Genomic DNA, 21,171 nt, shown 5'->3' with positions numbered 1-21,171 from the left:
CTTCTTTGCTTCTTTGTATCGTTCAAACGCAGAGAGATTCAGGAATGCCTGACATCTAGATATGTAATGCTCGGAGGAATTGCAATGGTTACATATGGGGTTAGGATGGTCGTTACTGGAGGTGATAAGGGTGACAAGATTGTCTTCTCCCACCTGTTGACTAGGACTTGTTGCCATGGCTGATCCCAAATTCTCCAGCATCCGACATCTCGCTTCCAAAAATGAGGCCATGCTTGACCACCGAGGCAATCCTGACGTCGGCAAGTTCTCTTCCCATTTCTCCTTTGTTTTGTGGTCAAGTTTCGTACCTATGATGAAGATCAGCAACCCATCCGAAATCTCCTGCGGGGTCGCCAAGGTCTGAAGTGCACGCAAGTGCGAATTGATTTTGTCACTGAGCGCGCGCAAGCCGATAGCTGAGCCCTTCTCCACCCCTTGCAGCCCGAAAATAGCCTTGACGTGTGCCTGAAAATGTAACAGTTTATTATCGAATCGCAACATTAGCAAATTCAACGCCTTGTCGTAATTCTCCTCAGAAAGTTCCAAGGAACGAATCGTATCCAGCGCAGCACCATCTAGACATCCACGAAGATATTGGAATTTTTCGATGATTGGTATACGATGGTCTTTGTGCACCATTGTCGAGAACATCGAGTGGAATTCTGGCCAATTCATGTAGTTCCCCCCGAATCGCGGAAGCTGCAACTCGGGCATTCGAGAACGGCCTATACTATTATAGGCGAACAACGACGAATTCCCCTCGAGAGTATGCCGAGCCGTTGAATTGGCAACATTTACCGTGCGAGCAGCCATCAACTCCCGCGACAGCCTGGACCTAACCTTCACATAAACATTCGAAAAGTCCAGTCGGGTATCATGGGCTAACTGCAGGAAATCCAGCCTTTCAAGGCTCGTTTGAGCGGCATCGAAATCCGCATTCAGTCGCTCGATTTGCTCTAAGCGATCTTGAAGTTCTGCCTCATCTAACTCGGCAAGCTCTTCCTTGGTGAGAAAGCGATCCATGGCCTTTAGTTGGCGCGCGATGGACTCGGCCTTGTGCTTGTAGAAATCTACATCACTCGGCATTGCTGCGTTCGCGACATTGGTAGGCTCAGGTGCTGCCATGTTGAGGTTTTAAAAGAGTCACTCAGCACGACCGAAAAAGACACCCTGTATACGTATAAACGTGGGAACCGAAAGCAAAGGGATTACAGCTAATGCCTTTAGCTGTGCGGCTGTGCGAGCTGTCCGATTCCGCTTTGTACTCCGCTTGTGTGTATTAGTGAGTTCGCTGCACTGCCTACCGCACTGCACTGACCGAATTGTCGCGACAGAGAAATTAATAGCCAGCAATGCGTGTATGTAGGTGTATGTAAGTGTGTTTTAGTACCGAATTGTGCTTAACCGCCGAAAATTTGCTAGGGCTAACGAATGTCGATCGCGAATGATTATTAATTGACACTGCAACTCAGAGATCACGTCGGGGTCACCAAATTTTATGTGGAGATAATGTTTTTTATCCCCAATCGGCGGACTAATTATTTCGAATTAAATAAAACTCGGCGCAGAAATAAAATTACTATATGTTCTTTAATGCGTGACATCCAAATTGCAAGTGTGGCTTGCCTGCCCTTTACATTGCCGCTCCGATCGCTAAGCGCAGCTTCGCTCGGCCGACGTCGGTAGGCAGACGCAAAGCGGAGATAGCGAAGAGCGAGCTGGCAGAGATTAGCAGGGCAAGCAAGCGCAAAGCTTTAACAAACAAATGAGTGACATAGACATAAGTAACAAACAAAATAAGCGGCTGAGGGCCAAGAATTAGGTGCTATTTGGCAAGCAGCTAATCGGCTGGGTTCTGCTCCGAACAAAGGCCTTACGGCTATACTTCCTTCTGTGGGGCTCCAAACGTGTGACTGAAACTAGAATACCCTCTGGAAATGGGGGGAAAACTGTCAGAGGCAACCGAAAGACTTAGGCAACGAACTTCTGCCTCAGTGCCGCACTGAATCCATCATTTTTCGCGCCGCAGATTTCTAGACAGCAGCATTCCCATCATTGTTGCTGGATTCTTTTATCTTTACGATGATCATGATGATCATAATGATGATCGCCATCTGGGAAGAGCAGTGCGAACATTTTCATTTCATTTTGATGGAATCGGTGCACTTTTGCCTCGCTGTCAGTTTCGGTTTCGGTTTCGCTTTAAACCTGCCCGGAGGAGGGGGAGATGGGGGTGGGGGCGCGTTTTCATTTGTGCAGTCAAACAGGTTCGGACATGTTCTTCGCCCCCGGAGTGGGACGTGGGGCGTGCACTTGCTGCATTCAACATTCAAGCGTTATTTATTTCTTACACATTTTTAATTGCCTGTCACATGCATTCCATGGAACGATCTCTGCGCAAATCGAGGTGGAAGCGGGGCAGGCACTCTGAGATTTGGCTTGACCTTCAGAATGCCATTAGAATAAGCAGCGCATCGACCATTAAAAAAAATCAGCATCCAAATATAGACGGATAAAGCACCGTTATACGCTGTCGAATGTCGGCGAATGGAGCTTTCAAGCAACGATAAATGATAAATAAAACCAAATTAATTTGTAAAAACGATTAAAAAAGGAAGACCGGGACAGAGGTCTTCTTCTGATGATGTAATTAAGGCGTAGAAAGCTAAGCTAATAAAAAGAGATATGCAGACAGAAAGAGAGAAAGGGAGAGAGAGAAAGAGAGATTGATGACCGCCGAAATGTAAATGAGATTCAATGAGAATTATGGCCTGTCAGTGTCAGCAGCAAAAAAATGCCTTGACCACAGGCAGTGCACCACATACCGCTGCTTAAGAGAGCCGAAACGAAGAGAGAGAGCGAGCGAGCAAGAGAGGCCACTCTTAAGCTACAACAAGAGCTTTCGATCGCGGCAAGCTTTGGACACGCTTAATGCTATTAAGGCAACTTAGCCATGAGGCGGCAAGGCGACGAAAAACGAAAAAGGCAACAAAAGCACACACAGCACAGAGAAAAGAAATACCGAAGCTGGCAGCAACGTAACCAAACTTACGGTTAGCTTTGCTCTGAGCCAGCTCCAACTTCAGCTCCATTCAGGTCTTCAGTCGAGTCGCGACAGTCCCCGAGTGCGTTTTGGTTCCCCGTTCGATCCATAGTCGTCGTCCGTCTGGCCAGCAGCAGCAAAGCAGCACTCTCTCCCCCCACCCTCTCTCGTTCTTCGTGCGGGCAAAGCAAAACAAAGTCAAAGAGCACCACCAGCAGCAGAAGAAGAAGAAGAAGAAGGGCAAAGAGAAAGAAGTAGCAGAAAAAGCAGAAGGTGAACAACAACAACCATCATCATTATCGTGAACAACAACAACCATCATCATTATCGTTATCATCATCATCGTCATTCCACATTCACGAAATCTTGTGCGCGATCGTTATGCAATTGAAGTGCGTTCGAACAAAAAAGCTTCGATAGCAACCATCCAAAAAAAACCAACAACAACAAAACCATTGATTTAATTAATATTTAAAATTAGAAATTTTCGTGTGTGTCCATGTGAGTGTGTGTGCCAGCCACGGATCCGATCCAAATCCGATCCGATCCAAATCCGGGAAACGGTAAACAACGAACATTAGGCGGGTTTAATAGACCTATAAATACTGTGGGTAATACGCGTTTCTGGCTGTCCAAAATTAAATGCCAAATTAAATATTGAAAATTATTGCTAAAACTCGTTTGTTGTCCAACAAAAATTTCAAGCTAAAAAAGAAACACAAACAACAACAACAACAAAAACAAGAGAAAAAGTGAAATTAACAAAGTGAAGAGCAGAAACGCGTTTGGCATTATAAAATCGTTATAAAATGAAATTGTAGCAAGCATTACAAAAAATCAATATAAATAATAATAGCAAAATCATTGTTACAGCAATAAAAAAAAACTGCATACCAATAAGAAAAGCAACAACAAACTCCTCAAACTCATTTGGCAACGCAGCTCCCTCCTGTCCGTCTCTGCCGGATGTCTGCCACGGCTACGTAATCATTGGGAAAATATCAGCAATTTTGCAACAGTTACAACACAACAACAACTGCAACAGCAGCAGCAGCAGGGGCAAAAGTAATTGAGCACAACAAAAACAAAAAAAAACGAGGGGGAACGTTGTGAGTTGCTGCGGACACCGCAACTCTGCGGTTATACCCGATACTAAGTCAGTATGGCTCTCCTCCGGCAGACGCCTCTAATATTAAACGACACGACAAAGAGTGCGTGCGAGAGAGACAGAAAATCAGTCTGAGCGTGACGTCGGGCGCTGCGTAGCCACTGCAAATTGATTTGTTCCTATTGGCTATAAAAATGATCTGCTCTGATCCAGATTCAGCAATCTGATAGATATGGTCATTATCTATGATTCTGCGTTTTTAGTTTTCTCGAAAGTGCAATATTGTGGATGCAACAGATTTTCGTCCTTTGTGGGGGCGGAAGGGGGTGTGGCAAAATTTTGAAACAAACTCGTCTCGGTCCGATATATTAGGAGTGTGGATACCAAATTTGGTTGCTCTAGCTTTTGTAGTCTCTGAGATCTAGGCGCTAATGTTTTACTCTAAGCAAAGCCGCCTATGCTACGTGTGTGATAGAGAGAGACAGGGCGAGAAAAAATGAAATTGTTTTCTTGATGCTGGCTATAATAATAATACGATCCAATTCAGATTCCGCAGTCTTAAAGATATGGTCATTCTCTACAACTCAACGTTTTTGGTTTTCTCATATCTTTAAAATTGTGGATGCCACAGACTTTCGTTCTTTGTGGGGGCGGAAGTGGGCGGGGCGAAGTTTTGAAATATTTTTGTAGCAGTGACATATCACAGAAGTCTGGATCCAAAACATCGTTGCTCTAGCTCTTATAGTCTTTGAGCACTAGGCGCTGAAGGGGACGGACAGACGGACAGACGGACGGACGGACAGACAGACAGGGCTCAATCGACTCGGCTATTGATGCTGATCAAGAATATATATACTTTATGGGGTCGGAAACGATTCCTTCTGGACGTTACACACATCCATTTTCACCACAAATCTAATATACCCCAATACTCATTTTGAGTATCGGGTATAAAAAAACAGCAACGGAAAAACACGAAATTCGACAAATAAAACGAGGGGAACGTTGTGAGTTGCTGCGGACACCGCAACTCTACGGTTATACCCGATACTAAGTCAGTATGGCTCTCCTCCGGCAGACGCCGCTAATATTAAACGACACGACAAATAGTTCGTGCGAGAGAGACAGAAAATCAGTCTGAGCGTGACGTCGGGCGCTGCGTAGCCACTGCAAATTGATTTGTTCCTATTGGCTATAAAAATGATCTGTTCTGATCCAGATTCAGCAATCTGATAGATATGGTCATTATCTATGATTCTGCGTTTTTAGTTTTCTCGAATGTGCAATATTGTGGATGCAACAGATTTTCGTCCTTTGTGTGGGCGGAAGGGGGTGGGGCGAAATTTTGAGATACACGTTTTATAGTAAGATCTAACAGAAGTGCGGATACCAAATTTGGTTACTCTAGCGATTGTAGTTCAGCTTCGTTAGGTCAGGCTCGAGGATTTGCTCATGGGGGCCGCCTAAAAGCAGATGAGCAGGAGTCATAACGTCTAAATCATCAGGATTTTCTGAAAGCGAGAGCAAAGGGCGAGAGTTAACAATTGCAGTGATCTGACAGATCAGAGTGCGCAGCTCGTCGAAGCTAAGCACGGATGGTCCAACTGAGCGGTACAGGTGATATTTTGCGGTCTTCACGGCCGCTTCACACAACCCGCCAAAATGCGGAGAGCGAGGTGGGATGAAACGCCAGTCGATCGAGTCAGCCAAGCCGGATTCGTGGACCTCCTTCATATGCGGTTCGCTCAGACAAAGCTTCTTTAGCTCCAGAAGCTCGTTCTTGGCCCCAACGAAGTTTGTCGCATTGTCCGACCAAATTTGACTTGGCCTTCCTCGAGTGGAAGTAAAACGCTTTAGTGCGCCTAGAAACGATGCGGTGGTCAAATCCTTTACGAGCTCCATGTGTATAGCCTTAGAAGTGAAACAGATGAATACGCTAATGTAGCACTTGATCGGAGGCCTCGTGCGGATTTCTGATCGGTAGAAAAAAGGTCCACAGTAATCTACTCCAGTGACTTCAAAAGCTCGAGATCCTTCTAAAAGTTCCTTAGGTAGGTCTCCCATGATGTGTTCGACCATGCGCGGCCTAGTCCTGAAGCATCTCACACATCTGCTGACGACTCTTGACACTGCCTTAACACCTCCAATGGGCCAATATTCCGGCCGAATTTTGGATAGCAAGGCGCGAGGTCCGGCATGGAGGTTTCTTTCATTATAATATCTTATCAGCGCAAAGGTAATGGAATGTCCCTTTGGCAGAATGAGCGGGTGCTGAGCGTCAAATCCTAGCGATGAGTTGCCAAGACGACCTCAAACTCTAAGTAGTCCAGAATGATCGATGAACGGGTTGAGCGAACTAATATAACTGGATTTCATGACTTGACCATTGCGCCGAATCTCCTTTATGTCCATCCACAAATTTGCCAGCTGAATGTGTCGAATTAGAAGATGCGTTCCTTGCCGAATATCAGAAACGGTGAGTCCTGGATGCCTAAGACGATGTATAAATTTATGCATGTAGGCGAATGTGCGCTGCATGCGAAAGAATGAATTCGCAAATTTGCATCCGGACGTGAGATCGGCATGTGGAGACGTGATTAGCAATCCTCTCTTGCGAAGCTCCAAAGTTGCTATGTTGTTAGATGGAGATACAGGCCACTTATCCTTGGAGCCTAGCAAAAAGGATGGGCCGTGAACCCATAGCTCTGACTGGATAAGATGGTTGGGAAGCGAGCCTCTCGAGAGAATATCAGCAGGATTTAACGATGTGGGAACATAGCGCCATTCCATGGCTGCCGTCAACTCCTGAATTGATGCCACTCGATTTGCCACGAAAACTTGAAATTTAGCTGGCTCGTCCCTAATCCAAGATAATGCTGTTGACGAAACCGACCAGCAATAGAACCGACCTGTAAAGATTCCCATGTCCTTTACATTCTGCATGATTTTCGCAAGCAAATGGGCTCCACTTAATTCCAGCTTAGGAATCGATATAGTCTTTAGCGGCGCCACTCGCGACTTTGAGCACAAAACGTGGCTCGAAGACTGGGCTTCCCTGGACACGACATACACGCAAGCGCCATATGCTTCTAAGCTGGCATCACAGAATCCGTGAACTTCTGTAGCCACACTAGAACGAAGAACCAAGCGAGGAAATGAGATCCGAGAAATGCTTGCCAAACTATTTCTCAAGTCCATCCAAGTTGAATGCAACGCTGAGGGTAGGCTTTCATCCCAATCCAAATTTTCTCTCCAAAGCTGCTGAAGGAAGATTTTGCACCTGACAATGACTGGATTTATCAATCCAAGAGGGTCGTAGAACCGCGCAATCGTAGATAAAACCGACCGCTTTGATGGCTTTGAGTTTGTGTCCAGTGCGGACAAGGCAAAAAGCAGCTGATCCAAAGCAGGGTCCCACGCTAAGCCGAGAGTTTTGGCAATGTCGCTTCCATCATTAAACTTTAGGAACTTCTCTATGTCATCTTCAGGGGTTCCCTCAAGTACTTCCTGGTGACTGGAGCACCATTTCCTAAGTCTAAAATTACCACGGGACAGTAAAGCTGATGTTTGGTGCATCTTGTCCCGAAATAAGGTCATCCACGTAAAACTCCTGCCGCAGAGCAGCTGAGCCAAGAGGGTAGGACTCACCCTCGTCGATGGCCAGCTGGTGCATTGCGCGGACCGCTAAAAATGATGCAGCCCTCGTCCCGTATGTGACGGTGTCTAATGTGTAGACTTGAACCTCGGACTCGATGGAATCTCGCCATAGGATGCATTGATACAAATTGTCGGGTGGAGACACTCGTACGCAGCGGTACATTTTACAAATGTCCCCAGTGAGAGCGACTGGATATGTTCGAAAGCGAATCAATATGTTAAACAATGCAGGCTGAATAACAGGGCCTGTCATCATCACATCATTTAGAGAATATCCAGTTGATGTAGCTGCGGATCCGTCGAAAACGACACGGAGTTTTGTCGTCGTACTGTCCTCCTTTAGGACACAGTGATGAGGCAAGAAATATTTGCAGAGACTACGGGAATCAGGGTTGACTTGGTGCATATGATGCAAATCAATGTACTCCCTCATAAAGGCTGAGTGTAGGATTACGCTCCAGTTTCCGCTCCAGACTGATGAACCGTCGATAAGCCTGAGCATAAGATTCTCCTAAACGATCAGTATTGTTATTTAGCGGCAGACAAACTGCATACTCCCCGGATGGCAACCGTGAAAGGTGGCTTACGAAATGTGCTTCACAATCGTCTTCTTCTTTGGTATTCAACCCAGCCTCCACACAATTCTCGACTTCCCAAAACATACGAAGAGTTTTATCCAACCTTGCTTCCATCTCAGCTATCGAATCTGGACAATTGTGCGTAGCCAAAAGCGCCGAGCTTGATACCTTCTGTCCACCGCCAGATACGATCCACCCAAGCCGGGTCTTCTGCAGAAGAGGCAGTCCATCGGTGAGTTTGATTTGCCCTACGCAGAGGAGATCATAAAAAACGCTCGCACCAATGAGAAGATCAACCCGTTGAGGATTGAAAAATGCAGGATCAGCGAGCTGAATGTTAGATGGAATACGCCAATCGGATACATTTACTGTCATACTTGGTTGAGAATCGGTAATCGTGGGGGCGATGAGAGCAGTAAGTGTAGTTGTGTAAGCAGAGGTGCGAGAATGCATACAAATGCTTATGGTGGATCCCTCAGTAGAAACGCTGGTATCGCCCAGCCCAGACACAAGTGCAGACGATTGAGTTCTCCTAAGCTGAAGCTGCTGGGCGAACCTGGATGTGACGAGATGCAGCTGCGATCCTGAATCTAAGATGGCACGACAAGGAACTAAAACGCCAGACCGATTCTTTACGAGAACCACGGCTGTAGCCAGAAGCACGACATCAGAGTGAAGACCTTGGGCAGCAAGAGAGGTAGACGAAGGTAGAGACGAGCTGCTAGCAGAATTTTGAGCAACGGATAGAGTGTCCGGTTGAACGGCCAGATCGGGAGGAGTAATACCTGGGCAGCCTTGTGTTGTGGGCTGTATACTATCGAAGTGCAACAAACTATGATGCCTACCGCCGCATACTCGACATTTTCCACTATTGCATGCGCGGGTCCGGTGCCCCGGCTTTAGGCAATTGAAGCATAGGGAAAGCTTCTTCACTTCTTTGTGGCGCAGCAACGGTGAGAGATTTCCGAATATCTTGCACGAGTGGCCCGCTGAGTGGCAAAAGACGCATACAGACGGGTCGGCGGAAGAGTTGGAAGCTACAAACGTTTTCTTAACCTGCGTATAAGAATGGTTTTTTCCCACCTGATCGCTACTAGCGTGTTTCGCTGTAGCATATTCCAACCGCTCCATTTTCTGGCAGCGTTGCTGCAAGAATTCGAAGAATTCCTCTGCGGTAGGTATAGCATCCGACGATGTGTTCTCCTCCCATTTGGTTTGCGTCTTCGAATCCAACTTCTGCAGCAGCATGTTGATGACCATGAATCCTGAAATCTCCTCAGCAGTTCCCAATGTCTGCAACGCTCGCATGTGTAAATTGACTGCATCCGAAAACTCCCGAAGCCTTTTAGCAGAAGGCGAGTCTACCCTCTTTAGCCCAAGAATCTTCTTGATGTGTGCCTGGAAAACAAGTCTTTTGTTATTAAAGCGTTTATTAAGTATATCCAGGGCCGCACGATAATTGGCACTGGAGAGCTCTAACGATCGAACCGAATCCAAAGCCGCATCAGCGAGGCAAGAGCGAAGGTGCTGGAATTTCTCGATGTCACTGAGATCCGCATCCGCTTCAATCACCGATTTGAACATTGCCATAAAATCCGAGAACTCGACGTATCCACCAGAAAATTTAGGCACCTTCAGCTCAGGAAGTCGCTGCTTGTGAGCCATGATGATGGTACTATGTCCGGAATGGCTTGGCAGAGTCGTAGAATGGGCAGCGGCGTGTGACTGGCTTACTTCAACAGCAGCCAGCAACTCAGCTTTCAACGATATGAAAAGAGTATCGAAGATTTCGCGCAGCTCATTCCCAATCTCGTTTTGATCGAGAGCCTCCAACTCATTATGGGCCTTATTAAATTCCTCTCGAATTTCTGCCAACATATCAAGGCGCACCTCGACTTCCGCGGCGGTCAGCTTATCGATTTTATTCCCCGCGAAGGATTCGCCAAGCCTGTGCAATCGATCATATAATGACTGACTTTTACGCTTATACAGACTCAGTCTGGAATCAGCCACCACAATATTTCCGCCCGCGCCTGTATTCGGATCGTTGTCCATGTTAACCGTTGTGCAATTCGACACAACAACGGAAAATGAAATACCGCTTAAGCGACGATGTATAGACGCGAGAGCGAGAATGCAAGACACGAAAAGTCAAGAACCGCGGCTGCAGCTGCGCAGAGAATGAGAGATTCGACGCTTAAAGTACCGGAATTTGTCTATAAATATTCCAGCCGCACTCTCACTGAATTTGCACTTTAAACTGTTTTTCAACGTGCACCCAAATGTATTTGTTAGTAGTTAAACTACCCAACAACAAAATATTGTATAAATAATAAGTGTTTTAACGGAACGCGATTAAGCAATGGTTTTATATCACGTCGGGGGGTCACCAATGTTTGAGATGCCAAGCTTTTTTGGCACCTATGTGTTTCATAGGAAATGAAAAGAGATTTCGGGTTAAACTTTATAATTCGTATTTAATCTTGGTGGCTTAGCGGAAGCCGATTGCTTGCTATTGCCAGATAAACCTTATGCGAGATCGTTATGCAGCCTATGCGCAGAGGGGTTAGCATAGAACTAAACTATAGACGACGGCGTTAGATCAAAGTGATTGCCGAAGTGGCGGCAGCAGATCAAAGTAGTTGCCGAAGTGGCGGCGGCAGAGAGCCCCTTTAGCGGGAGAGCGCAGCAGCTCTGCAGAACGTCAACGTTTTACAACATAGGCGGCTCTCTCTGCTCATACAATAATAATGTTAAAGTTACGGTTATTCTTCAGCGGCTGGCCCGAACACACAATATTGCACATTCGAGAAAACTAAAAGCGCAGAATCATAGATAATGACCATATCTATCAGATTGCTGAATCTGGATCAGATCAGATCATTTTTATAGCCAATAGGAACAAATCAATTTGCAGTGGCTACGCAGCGCCCGACGTCACGCTTAGACTGATTTTCTGTCTCTCTCGCACGCACTCTTTGTCGTGTCGTCTAATATTAGCGGCGTCTGCCGGAGGAGAGCCATACTGACTTAGTATCGGGTATAACCGTAGAGTTGCGGTGTCCGCAGCAACTCACAACGTTCCCCTTCGTTTTTCGTATGTTTCGTGTTTCCTCGCATTCGATTGCATATTCATTGTGTATTTGAATATGATAATGCTTTAAGCTTCCAAAATAGTTCCGATTTGCCACCGATTAAAGCTATTAATGCGGAATTAGCGGTCCAGTGTTATGTGGACTCCACGCGCACTCTCCCTGGAGATCTGTAAGTCTGGGATATCTCTGTAGGGTAGATGGCCCTGAATATCAGACAGACACGGCCAGATGGATGAGCTGTCTGTCTTGCAAGCAGTCAGCACGCCCTCGAAAGCGAATGCATTAAAAAGATGCAGCTAAAAAGTGCAGTAGCTGTTGCCATTCCGATTCCGATTGCGACAATTGCCCCGACACTCGGCTCGAAGATAGCAGCTTGCAGAAGGGGGGAAGGAAGTCAATGTCGGAATGAGTTGGCAGTTCCACATTGGCTTTTGGCTGCCTTCGGGTCGGTCTTCAGTTACAGCTTCTCATCAACAACATCATCATCGTCAGCGTTGTATCGTTGTATCGCAGCTGTTTTTTGTTGTGGGAGTCAATTAGTGTGCAAAATCCAAGGAGGAGAGCAGTTGCTGGTGGCTGGTGCCGCTGCCATGGCACCCAATTATGCAGCCATAAATGTAAACAATCGCGTAAAAGACCTCTAAAATGCGGTGCTCCTCAGAGGCTGGCTGCTGCCTCAAAGAATTGCTGAAATCTGTCTGGGGAAAAGTTCAGCAGAACCTGCAGACAATACCTAATGGGAAATGTCAGTTAGTCAGTCACTCATTCAGCCAGGGACCAGACCAGACAGCAGTTGACTTCATTTACATTTGCACAACACCAGCAACACCAGCAACACCAGCAACAAAACAACACAACAACACAACAACAAATGAATGAACAAATGAGTTTGAGCCGAAATTGCTGGAAGTCCACAACGAATCAGAAAAAAAAGGTCGCGCAATCGCAGATTCGTTTTGTAACTTTTGTAGAAATCCCAAAAGGAAGGGAATGTGTCTTCGCTAGATTCCTTTGCCATCGGTTATGCAGGGAATTAGCATGTGACCGATTAACCGTTCTGTCACTCTCTTTGTCGCCGCCTCCCCCCCCCCATTCCAGTTCTTTTCGCGCTGTGCATATTTCATGAGCTTGCTGTCAATGGCTCTCTTTCATTGTATTCCAATCGATTGGCATTCCCTCGCTGCCTATTTCCAAAATGGGAACTGTTCATTAGCTCCAAAGTGGGTTAATTTCATGCAGCCAGCATTCTTTATAGAGAAAGGAGACTTGTGGCCACAAAATGTTGGGCTGGAGTGCCAACTTTCAGCAGAGACGATGCCACATACATATTAAGCTTAGAGATCCATTACCCAGAGTATGAGTGCGAGTATAAGAGCTAATAAAGCCGTTAATATTGTAGCGCCACAAAAGTGTGAAAGAAACATTAATGCTGATACGGAGAGCACGTGTCGGTGCTTGTCGGTGATTAGCCAGCCAGATGGATAGATACTCGTGAATAGATAGGTAGAGATACATGGGAGATGATGGCCTTTAACGCCTAGGCTGCAACCGCACAGCGGCCCCAAAAGAGCCAAAGAAGCCAGGCCCCAACGCAGACAAAGGCGTCTGTCTTTATTAAAACATTATTTGGCATTGTTGGAAAATAAATTGCATTTTAAATACGATTTTTGTAGCCGCTCTCGCGTAGGCAGCAGGCTTTGGGACTGGGATGCCCTGACTCAATCAGCTGAATGAAAATATTATGATCTTTCGGATTGTTTGTAGCACACAAAACTTCCGCTCGACGTCATCATCATCAAAGCAGCAGCAGCGACGGCAGAAACGGCAGCTGAAAAGTGAAAACTTGGATGATTTGTTGATTGCAAGCATTTGATAAGCCCCAAACTGAATGAAGAAAGAGAGACTGAGAGACCCATCCAGTAAGATCGAGTAAGAGCTTTTGTCGTTTATTAAGCCAACTAATGATGGTCAACGTAACGCAAGTACCACTCTCATTCTCTTCCTCTCTCCGCGTCTACATCTCTCTCGCTGGCTGCTAAAAGAAATCGAGTTTCGGTTTCATTTTCAGTTTCAGTTTCGGTTTCAAACTCACTCGCTTGTGGAAAATGTAGTGCAACGGCGCTGTCATAGGTCTGCCGCAAATTGTTTCGGTTACAGAGCGAGAGAGCACACATATTTTCAAGGGTATCAGATCTTTCGGCCTCTAAGGAATAGCCTTTCTTTCTTGACTTTTTATACCCGATAGTCAAAATGAGTATTGGGGTATATTTGATTTGTGGTAAAAGTGGATGTGTGTAACGTCCAGAAGGAATCGTTTCCGACCCCATAAAGTATATATATTCTTGATCAGCATCAATAGCCGAGTCGATTGAGCCATGTCTGTCTGTCCGTGCGTCCGTCCCTCCGTCTGTCCGTCTGTCCGTCCCCTTCATCGCCTAATGCTCAAAGACTATAAGAGCTAGAGCAACGATGTTTTGGATCCAGACTTCTGTGCTATGTCACTGCTACAAAACTATTTCAAAACTTCTCCCCGCCCACTTCCGCCCCCAGAAAAAACGAAAATCTGTGGCATCCACATTTTTAAAGATATGAGAAAACCAAAAACGCAGAATCGTAGAGAATGACCATATCTTTAGACTGCAGAATCTGAATTGGATCGTATTATTATTATAGCCAGCATCAAGAAAACAATTTCATTTTTTCTCGCCCTGTCTCTCTCTAACACACACGTAGCATAGGCGGCTTTGCTTAGAGTAAAACATTAGCGCCTAGATCTCAGAGACTATAAAAGATAGAGCAACCAAATTTGGTATCCAGACTCCTAATATATCGTACCGAGAGGAGTTTGTTTCACAATTTCGCCACACCCCCTTCCGGCCCCGCAAAGGACGAAAATCTGGGGATATTCACAAATCTCAAAGACTATTAACGTTAGAGTAACCAAATTTAGTATCCGCACTCCTGTTAGATCTCACTATAAAACGTATATATCAAAATTTCGTCCCACCCCCTTCCGCCCCCACAAAGGACAAAAATCTGTTGCATCCACAATATTGAAGATTCGAGAAAACTAAAAACGCAGAATCATAGATAACGACCATATCTATCTGATTGCTGAATCTGGATCAGATCAGATCATTTTTATAGCCAAAGGAACAAATCAATTTGCACTGGCTATGCAGCCCCCGACGTCACGCTCTGACTGATTTTCTGTCTCTCTCGCACGCACTCTTTGTCGTGTCGTTCAATATTAGCGGCGTCTGCCGGAGGAGAGCCATACTGACTTAGTATCGGGTATAACTGTAGAGTTGCGGTGTCCGCTGCAACTCACAACGTTCCCCCTCGTTTTTTTTGCGTCTCTGTTGTGTTTGTTGCTGTCTCTTCTTTTCACTCTAGTTGAAGCTGTACATGTTTTGGCCAGGCTGTTTTAGCCATGTTTTCGGCCAGCGGAATTGCTGCACTGGTCTCGCGTTTTGGTCAGGCCAGCAACTTGGAACGTAACGAAAACATGCGGAAAAAATTCACTAAAATTAAATGAAAGTGTCAACTTGTTTTTATCGCTTTTTGTGCATCGTGTGTGCTTGAACGAAAACCGAAAACAAATTAGGATGGATTTGCCGACCAAGAAAAAAAAAACACCAGGAAATAATCACATTTTATAATCCACTTAAACGTCCTTTTCCAACAGATTTAGTGTCTACGCTGTACAGTGTACACATTATATTTTTCCATTAATTTTACTACCTTTTCCACCATTGCGGCTTTCAAGAGTTTTCTGTTAATGTTCGGTGTATTTTTGGATATTTCGAATCATTTGATTTAATGCCCTAAGACGATTTCAAAAGGTGTCAAGCGATTTGTAAATTTACATTTTGAAAGTGCCTGCAACGGCAAGCGGCAGCGGCAGCAGTAAAAATCAATCAAAACCCGCCAAAGACAGAGACAGCGAGAGAGAGAGAGAGAGAGAGAGAGAGAGAGAGAGAGAGAGAGAGGGAGACAAAGGCTCAACCATTCCAACATCTACCAAAATTGAAATGTTAATTTTAAGGTTTTTTATGTGGGGCCTTTCGTCTCTATCTCCGTCTATCTATCCAGCCATCCATCCATCGATCTATGCATCCGTTCGTTCGTTTTGGTTTTTTTGGGATTGCGCAAAGCGCTGACAGTTACATGACTTTGAAAAGTATCTCATGAATCCATATACGATATGATTTAACATATTTTCGGGTTTAATAATTGCCTGAATGATCGGCGCCAGATGTGCGTGCCATGGATGGGAAATATTTGCGAAATCGAAATGCAGAAAGTACTGTTGTTTCGTTGTACCGTTGTCCGTTGATGGTTTGATGATTTTATTCCGATACTGAGCCGATGCGCTGAGGTGTTAAATGCCTTTGATTTTTGCATTATTAGCTTCGCTTCCCGATTTAAGCAATTTTGCATAATTCGCAGCGCATAATGAAAACCTTAACCCCAAACGAGGAGCTGAACCGTATCCGAGTGCACGGCACGGACACGGGCACGGGCACGGCTCACTCCACGCCACTTTCACGCTATGCAAATTGAGTCATTTGCCGCAGACAATGCCGCGTGCAGACAAGTGTTGAAGAAATATGATGAACTGGTTTCGGGGAAAGGGGTGTACTTATATTGAAGGAAAAGTCTGGAAGGGCCACTTGACGGTGCAGTAACTGCATCGCCTCTTGAAAGATGCAGTCATTGCATGTCAACGTCCACAAAAAAATATCATGAAATGTATCCGTATCTACTATGATAAATGGACAATGTGCCGACACGTTCCTTATGTAAAATTAAGCGGATAATGAAACTCTGTTGAAGTCTTCCCAGCAGGGCTATTATTTCAACACATATCGATTCCGAACCGAACCTCTTTCTTCATCTCCTTGCCAGCCAAAAGTCAATGACTGCTTAATTTAATTTGGCCAAAGATACATATTTTCAGTTCTCGCTTGACCCCTGTGAAAGCCATTTCGTTTCGGGCTCTATTCTCTGTTGGCCCCTCTGCCGTCTAGGCCAATCAATCAAGCCGACTCTACACGCGTTCTTGGTCCAAAATCTTCGGTACTTCTTCGCTTCCATCTGCGAAAGTATCAAATTTTTTGTTGCTTCATTAGGTCTATCGACTTTCAAGTATTTTCTTCTTGCCAAAAAAAAAAAACAAAAACAAATAAAACCCACACAGGCCTGAAGGAAAGCAAATTTATCATGTCTGACCCTGACATTTCTGTGAGCCAGCCACAAAAGTTGGCGAATGAATTTGCAGATTTGTGGCCCCACAGTCGTTGAGGTAACATCAAACAAATCATCCACTAACGATTCACACTCTAACTACTGAAGCAGCTGCCACACCGCCGATGGGGCAGACACTTCATACAATATTTGCAGTCTCGTGACGCACTCGCAAATTGATGAACTCTCCGCGGCTCCAACAATGCAATCGGTGGGGGGTAAACGAACTGAAAACTATTTGCACTTCGGAGACGTCTCAGACAGCAGCAGCCAACGACCTCTAGACAGGCGAGGCACACCGTTTGCCTGCTTGGAGGGGCGGCAGCCTAGAGCTGCATTAGAATTACATACCGAGCCCCGGGCCCACTTCCACGTGCACGTCCGCGTCCAGCTCCATTTACATTCGATTCAATTAATATGCGACTAGCGTTGTCAGTGCGATTGTCATCATCAAAATTCTTTATTGATTGCCCCCGAGAGCCGACCCGACTCCACTCTATCGTAAAAACTTCAATAATTCATGACGTGGACTTTCATTTTAAAGTGCGCTATTGCCGCTGTCTGTGCCGTGCCGTTTGGGCTGTAGTTGAATATGCAGTAAATGTTGCCATTAAGTTATGCATATTTATAACCGATACTCAAAATGAGTATTGGGGTATATTAGATTTGTGGTAAAAGTGGATGTGTGTAACGTCCAGAAGGAATCGTTTCCGACCCCATAAAGTATATATATTCTTGATCAGCATCAATAGCCGAGTCGATTGAGCCCTGTCTGTCTGTCCGTCTGTCCGTCCGTCCGTCCGTCCGTCCGTCTGTCCGTCCCCTTCGGCGCCTAGTGCTCAAAGACTATAAGAGCTAGAGCAACGATGTTTTGGATCCGGACTTCTGTGATTTGTCACTGCTAAAAGTATATTTCAAAACTTCGTCTCGCCCACTTCCGCCCCCACAAAGGGCGATAATCTGTGGCATCCACAAATTCAAAGATACTGTTGAGACAACGAGCTTTTTCGCTAACTATGATTGTTCAATAATTTCACGAATTAATTTCCGAAACGTTATTAATTTTATTATAAGTATTTTGTGTGTTGAGGGTGGCCGAAGATGCCAGAGCCTTTTACAATAGTATTAGAGTGATACACTTGGACGAGGCAAGCGAGCCGATCTCGAGCCAAAGTAATAGATTGGGGACAAAAAAGGTCTGTTCTCCAACTATATCAAGCGGTAACTGCTAGAGCAGGCGCAGCTGCTGACGGCTTAGCGACGGCATAGGAAGGAAAATAGGAAAAGATAACAAGAGCGAGCATAGATAAAGACTAGATGAATAAATGAGAGCATGTTGCTGAGCGAGCATAGATAAAGCTACGCTTACGTTACGTTAGTTTAGTATAATGACAAAAATGGAAAGGAAAGTGAATTGATAGGCAATAGAACGATGGTACAAAATTTACACTCGGGCTTCGCCCGAACATACTCCCCCCGTGGAAGGATCCATGCCTTTCACCTCATCTCGTAGAGGCAATAGAAATAGTTTTGCAAGTGCTCTTCGGCTAACACCTGTAGCCATCCTGACTCGAGATACGCCATCAGCTCCTGGGATGAGCTCGAGGATTCTCGCTAGAGGCCACTTCAGCGGAGGGAAGTTCTCGTCCTTAACAAGAACGACATCATTGACGTGAAGCTCAGGATTCCGGGTGAGCCACTTCGTTCTTTCTTGAAGACTGGTTAAATACGATTGGCGCCAGCGAGACCAAAAGATTTGCTGAAGCTGTGTGACCTTCTGCCAACGGTCCAAGCGATCGACGTTTAAATGAACCAAGTCAGGCTCCAAGAAGGTTGTGATGGCCCCCATGGCGCCCCGCCAACCAGAAAATGGTTGGACGTGAGTACATCGATATCTGCAGGGTTCTCTGAAAGAGGAAACAATGGCCTTGAATTAATGATTGCACAGATATTGCACGCAAGAGTGCGCAGCTCATCAAATCCAAGATGCGAGGATCCAAGGGCACGTCGAAGATGATGTTTAGCAAGCTTGACTGACGCCTCCCACAATCCTCCAAAATGTGGCGATCTAGGAGGAATGAAACGCCAATCGATGCAATCGGTGAGACAAGCTTGATGCACGGCTTCTTGATGACTGTCGCTTAGGAATAGCGACTTAAGTTCCGCCAGTTCGTTCCGAGCTCCAACAAAATTTGTGGCATTATCTGACCAAATACGAATCGGTCTTCCACGGGTGCAAATGAAACGGCGAAGAGCAGAGAAGAACGCAGACGTTGTAAGATCCTTCACAAGCTCGATGTGAACCACCTTGGTGGAGAAGCATATAAAAATGTTCATGTAGCACTTTAGTGGGGGCCGGTTTCGAACTTCTGATTTATACAGGAACGGACCGCAATAGTCCACGCCGGTAACTAAAAATGCACGAGATTCGCTGACCGGAAGATCTGCCATTATTTGCTCGAGAGTTCGAGGCTTCACTCTAATTGGATGACGTGTGCTACGGTCTTTCGGCCACCGATTGGCCAGTACGTTTGACGAATGATGGCTAATAGCGACTGGGATCCAGCGTGAAGGTGTTTTTCGTGTAAGTGCCGTATCAGAGCAGAAGTGATGGAATGATTCTTGGGCAATATTATGGGATGCCGTGCTTCGAAGTCCAAGGTAGAGTTTTTAAGACGCCCTCCAACTCGAAGCAAACCGCAATCATCTAAAAATGGCGAAAGCGAGACGGTCGAGCTTGAAGCCTTGATGTCCTTTCGCGTTTCCAGGGCTCTTATTTCAGTAGATAGACGTGATTGCTGAGTAAGACGAAGAAGCAGTTCGGTTCACAAACGCCAGTCCTCCACAGTTATTCCAGACTTTCGTCGATGAATGAATTTGCATACATACGCAAAAATTCGTTGCATTTTGGGGAAGGAATTTACAAACTTTGATTCTTCAACCAAATATCTTGACGCGCAGTTTGTAATTAGTATGGTTTTTCGTGCCTCCAAAACCGGCTCTGGAAGAGCAGGCGTACTTGGCCATTGATCCTTACTGGCTGTCAAGTATGTAGGTCCATACTTCCAAAGATGAGAATTGATGAATTGATGAGCTCAGCAGCATATCGGCAGGGTTTAGATCAGTTGGCACGTGCAGCCAAGACATTCCAGATGTGAGTTCCTGAATAACAGAAAGTCTATTAGCGACATATACATTGAAGTTGGATGGTTGAATTTTGATCCAAGCCAAAACGACTGTGGAGTCACACCAGCAATAATAAGAGCAATTGAAGTTCATCAAAGACACTGCATGCATATGCTGAGCGAGTAGCGCTGCACCACATAATTCCAACTTGGGTATTGTGATAGTCTTCAGTGGCGCTACACGAGATCTGGAAGATAGAAGATTTGCCTTGACTCCATTGTCGCCTTGCGAAACAGCGTAGATGCAAGCACTCATGCTGGCATCACAAAATCCATGCATTTCAAGGTTGCTGCTTCGAAGGAACGATAGGCGCGGGAAAGATTTTTGTTGCATAGAGTCAAACTGCTGAATAAAGTTGATCCAAGTTGTGCGTAAGGAGACTGGCAGACTTTCATCCCAATGAAGCTTTTCTTTCCACAGCTGCTGTAGAAATATTTTTACTTTAGTAATTACTGGCCCTATAAGTCCGAGTGGATCATAAAATCGTGCAATAGTTGACAATACAACTCGCTTAGTTGGTTTCGAAGGGACTTGATTGGGACAGAATGAAAATAATAGCTCATCCGAAGTGGGATTCCATGGTAAACCTAGCGTCTTGGTTACATCGCTGCCATCAGTAAATTTAACAAATGTTTCCCTATCTTCATGGGGTGTTTGATCGAGTACAGATGTATCGTTGGAACACCATTTCCTGATCTTGAAATTTACTTTGGCTAAGAGTCCTGACACCTGGCGAATTATTTTCAGTACCTCATTTGTAGTATCTCCCCCCGTTAGCAAATCATCCACGTAAAAGTCCCGCACCACAACTTCAGAGCCAATTGGATATGACGAACTCTCGTCTGCCGCTAGTTGGTGCATAGAACGGACGGCCAGAAATGTTGCTGGTTTCGTTCCATAGGTCACGGTATCCAGCTTGAATGTTCTTAGCTCCTCGAGGGGTGAGTCACGCCACAGTATGCACTGCAGAAAACTATCTTGGGGCGAGACACGGACGCATCTATACATTTTACAAATGTCACCAGTCAATGCTATACGAACAATCGTAACTAACTTTGGCTGAATTGTTGGGCCTGACACCAATATATCGTTGAGGGAATATCCTGTAGATGTACAAGCGGATCCGTCGAAAACTACTCGGAGTTTTGTGGTGGTTTTGTCTTCTCTTAAGACGCAGTGATGAGGAAGAAAAAATTTGCATTGCTTAAGTGCGTCACCTTTGACAGGGGACATGTGATTCAAATCGACGTATTC

At 45.5% G+C, this 21,171-nt stretch overlaps 1 protein-coding gene across 2 annotated transcripts in view; it reads left to right on the top strand.

Annotated features, from left to right (window-relative positions):
* Positions 1 to 3,094: 3,094 nt before the first annotated feature.
* Positions 3,095 to 21,171, top strand: part of LOC117192708 — a 71,097-nt gene continuing 53,020 nt past the window's right edge. The window contains exon 1 of one of the 2 annotated variants that reach the window (XM_033397446.1): positions 3,095 to 3,316. The gene's annotated coding sequence lies outside the window, so the exon portion shown is untranslated. The remainder of the gene's footprint in view (positions 3,317 to 21,171) is intronic. The other variant, XM_033397444.1, reaches the window with a different exon arrangement.

The sequence above is a fragment of the Drosophila miranda genome (genome assembly GCF_003369915.1).
Source record: "Drosophila miranda strain MSH22 chromosome Y unlocalized genomic scaffold, D.miranda_PacBio2.1 Contig_Y2_pilon, whole genome shotgun sequence".
Classification (NCBI taxonomy): Eukaryota; Metazoa; Arthropoda; class Insecta; order Diptera; family Drosophilidae; genus Drosophila; species Drosophila miranda.
This window is presented reverse-complemented; position numbering and strand designations above follow the sequence as displayed.